Source organism: Stegastes partitus, unplaced genomic scaffold (assembly GCF_000690725.1).
Source record: "Stegastes partitus isolate 25-593 unplaced genomic scaffold, Stegastes_partitus-1.0.2 Scaffold207, whole genome shotgun sequence".
Lineage (NCBI taxonomy): Eukaryota > Metazoa > Chordata > Actinopteri > Pomacentridae > Stegastes > Stegastes partitus.
The window spans coordinates 335,579-339,883 of NW_007577938.1; positions in this window are offsets into that span (position 1 = coordinate 335,579).

Here is a 4,305-nt window from a genome sequence, read left to right on the forward strand (position 1 = left end):
TTTGTAAAGTATCTGCTTTTGATTGTTTATCAGAGGAAATACTCTGTTTAACTTAGAAATAATGCAATTACCGAGAGGTGATACCATTTTTGAGTTGTTTGACATTTAGGTGATATTGCACAGTGCAATGCTCACTTCCGCTGTGCGTCTGTTTACTGATTTATGAAAGGTGTTGGTGATAATCAAAGCTATTTAAATTAAACACCTTCCAATTAGTTCGCACCCACGCTCGTCCCAGAGGTGACGACACACCAATCTTATCGTAAAATTCGCTCGCGCACGAAGGCGCCGCTGCAGCACTCACACCATCTCTCTTTGACATAGGAAATTGATTGTTATTTTTTCATAAAGCAGGCCTGATACAAAGCCAGCCTGCTGGGTGCTTAGCCCAGAGTGAAAATAAAACAGAATAACAGAGGTGTGAAAGGCAGGCAGCCCGAGGCAGTGCTCAGCCCAGGGCACAGCACATATCCAGATGTGATGAGCTTGTTATCTGTGTTATTTACTGGCAGGCTCCGCTACCCCCGGGGCTTTCATCATCTCTCTCAGGCTACGTGAATTTTCATGATTGTGTTCTATAATTTTGAGGCCAAGGTAATGTCTGGTCTCTCTTCCTCAGTCTCTCAGCCTCTCTCCATTTTTCAGGAAACCCATTTACTCTTTCAGCGCTGCTGTCTGAGCCAAGGGTAACAAAGGCTGTGGAGAAAATGGAAATTGCGATATGTTTTTCACTCGCAGTCCAGCCCCCAAAAAAAAGAAAGAAATGAGGAAAATACGTCTGCAAGTGCATTTTATTACACAAGAGCATCTTAGTGAAAGCAAAAAAAAAGAATGTGACAGCAGAAAGAATGAAGAGAGCAAGCGAAACCTGTGTTTTTTAGGTTTTACAGACAATAAAATGATTTTCCAGTGGATTATTTTACAAAGTGAAGGCTGAGTTGTGCACCGTTCTCAGTGTTTGCAGTGAAACACAAACGGTGTCGACGCCTCAGTTAGTGAACTGTGGTTTGTTGTCATAGGTGTGCTGCACCAGAGTGCACTTTGGATAAAAGCACCAAATAAATGAAGTTCTTTTTTTTTTTTTTTTTTTTTAAATCACAAGAGCATCAGAGTTTATACGCCCACATGATGAGAATGTTGACACAGCGAATACAGTTCATGTGTTTAGACAAGATGTGCTGCTCTTCTCTTACATGCATCCTGGCTTATGTTTATCTTCTTGTACAGACATTCTACTGTACATACTGTATAAAAAGACTTTTTTTTTTCTTGCTGTCTGACACTAAATCAGACTAAACGTTTCCCGTTTCAGGTCAGTTAGAATTACCAACATCATGTCTATTTGCTAAACACCAGAATAATGAGAGAGGGTTTTTTTTATGACTTTCTTCAGAGTCAGAAGTTTCCATCCATCTCCTCAGTATCTGGTAGCGTTGCCTTTAAACTCTATGACTTTGGTCGAACGTTCTGGGTTTCTTTCCACAAGCTTCTCACAACAGTCTGATGAGTTCTGGGCCATTCCTTCTGACAGAACTGGTAGACCTGAGTCAGGTTTCTCCAGGATGAAGATCAGGGCTTTGTGATGACCGCTCCACAACACTGACCTTGTTGTCCTGAAGCCTCTCTGTAACTAATCTGGTGCTATGCTGAGGGTCATTGTCCAGCTGAAGACCCATTTAAAGCTTTAACCTTCTGCTGAAGGCTGGAGATGCTGCTTCAATATTTCCACATCATGTTCTTTCCTCATGATGCCATCTATTCTGTGAAGTGCAGCAGAACACCTCCACAGCATGATGCTGCCACCCCCGTGCTTCACAGTTGGGATGGTGTTCTCAGGCTTCAAGCTTCCTCCTTTTTCCTCCAGATGTAACGATGGTCATTAAGGCCAAACAGTTCAGGTTTAGTTCCATCAGACCACAGGACATGTCTCCACTAATGAAGCTCTTTGTCCCTGTGTGCATTTACAAACTGTAATCTGTCTTTTCTATGTTTCTTCTGGAGTGATGTCTTCTTCCTCTCTGAGCATCCTTCCAGCCCATGTCGGTACAGGACTGGTTCCACTGCAGGACATAATGTGAGAGTGATTTCCCCCTGCAGCCACAGATGCAGAGATTTGATAATAAGCATATTAATCTGTGATACATTTACAGGTCCGAGGAGGTTAATTCATCTTCAAGGTGCACAAAATAACAAGCAGATCTTTCCAAACCAAAAGAAAAAAAAAGACATGAGCGTGGCTCAGAGCTACAGGTGAACAGATTGGACACCAGCTGGTCCAGGGCCAGCAGCCAATCATCTGCAGGCTGGCAGCCCATCCACCAATTGTCTGCTTGTACCGGTTTGTACTCACACCTGGCCCACATCGCCGTCCAGCCATGAGACAAAACGTGCCACAGCGAGCCTCCTCGGCGAGCCAAACACGCTGTTTTAATTTGGATTATCTGAGTCCTGTGGAGGTAAAAACTCCTCCTGCACGACTGTTTGGATTTTTATATAAATGTGGAATTTGGTGGACTTTTAATCACATATTGATGATTGGAAAACAAATGTGGGTTTGCAAGTAAAGCAGTTTGTTTTGTAAAAGGTCAGGAGTAGTGGCAGCAAGAAATAAGTCTGTTCCTACTGGTACGATTTCATCGTCTTTTATTCAGATTTCTTTCAGTCGGTGGGTTTTATGGCTGGATATTCTGTGTAGCTCTCTTTTGTTTTTAAATCTTTTTTATGAATAAAAGCGACTTTTATTTTTTGCCAGTTTTGTTAAGAAGTTGAAACTCTTAGTATTTTATTGTCTTTTATTCAGATTTCTCTCTTGGTCTGTGTCATGATTTTAACTGTGCAGCACTTCGGCTCCATTTCTTAAATGTTTTTTAGGAATAAATTTGACTTTGAATTGGAGGTTTGTTGGTATTTTTGGTAAAAGTTGAGGGTCCCTCTGCTTGTAAAGTCTCTTTAATATCAAGCTGATCCCGGCACAAAAATAGCAGTGGCTGTTTCACCTTTTCATGAACAAACTATTCTCGTTTGCATTCAGTTCAAGTAGAGCTTATTGTGCTGTAACTCTAACTATTATTCAGATTCGTCTCTCAGTCAGCGTGTTTTATGGTTATAATTGTGCAGCACTTTGGCTCGCGTGTTTTGAATGAATAAATTTGACTCTAATTGTGGAGTTTTTGCCAATTTTGCTTCAGATTTCCCTCGTTTTGTTGCTAAAATCGATGCAAGTAGAAGCTTATAAAAGGCTGCTGCTGTCAGAAGCATGTTTTAAGTCGCAGTTTGTCTACCGTTCAAGCATCTTTCCTCTCCCGTTGACATCAACACCTGCTCGTTCTGCACGTAACCTCTACCTAAACCCCCCCTCAGCTCGCAGTCGAGCCCCGCCGCGGTTCCTCCGTGCGTCTCTTTGCCTCAGCGATTCTGCTAAACTCTGGACGTCCCGCTGCTCCGTCTGCACGGCGGAGACCAGCTGCCTCATTACGGCTAAAAACAGCTTCTTAATCCACACCCCTGTGTGTGGGTTTTGTGCATGTGTGTGTGTGTGCGCGGCCTCGCAGGTGCACGAGGAGGCAGGCAGATGGGCGCCGCGTGGAGGTCGGCCGCCATTATCACCTCCCTGTTGTCAGATATAACGTGGTGGTTTTTACACTCGGCCCAGATGTCAGCGGGAGACTCGGATTCACTTCAATCTCTTGTCTTCTGCAGCTTCTACTGACTCGTTGTGTTTTCCAGCAGATCAACACAAAGTTCCCGTCACAAGCCTTCAGAGGAACCTCCAGGAGATCCAGGAGCTCCTGATGTTCCGTCCTGGTGTTTCCCTGACAACCAGATAGGCCGATACACCAGCACGTACAGGTCCGTGTGTGCGTGCGAGAGTAGAGCCGAGTTGTATTTGTTGTGTGTGGTTTTATGAATGTGTGCGTGTCGCGCTGTGAGCTGGACGGGGACGTTGCCGTGGTGATGATGAAAGGACATAGCGGGGAAAGAAGCTGTGTTCGCAGCAGATTGATGCATTTAATACTCAAAACACCAACGCAGGGCGGTGGAGTGCCACTTACACACACGTACGCTGTAAAAAAAAAATCAAAAATTAAAGACTCATACAAACATGAGCAAAACATGCACGTAGCTCCCGAGTAACCGTCATCCTCACCATAGGTCTGTATTTTATTGTGGTTCGTGTTCAGCCTCCTGCACACCTGTTTCCTCATTCGGTCCCAGAACAGATGTACAGTTAAGCCCACATTTTCTTTCATCGTGATCTTTTTTATATAAACAAATAGGTTCTTTTGGCTGGAAATGGCAGAAACT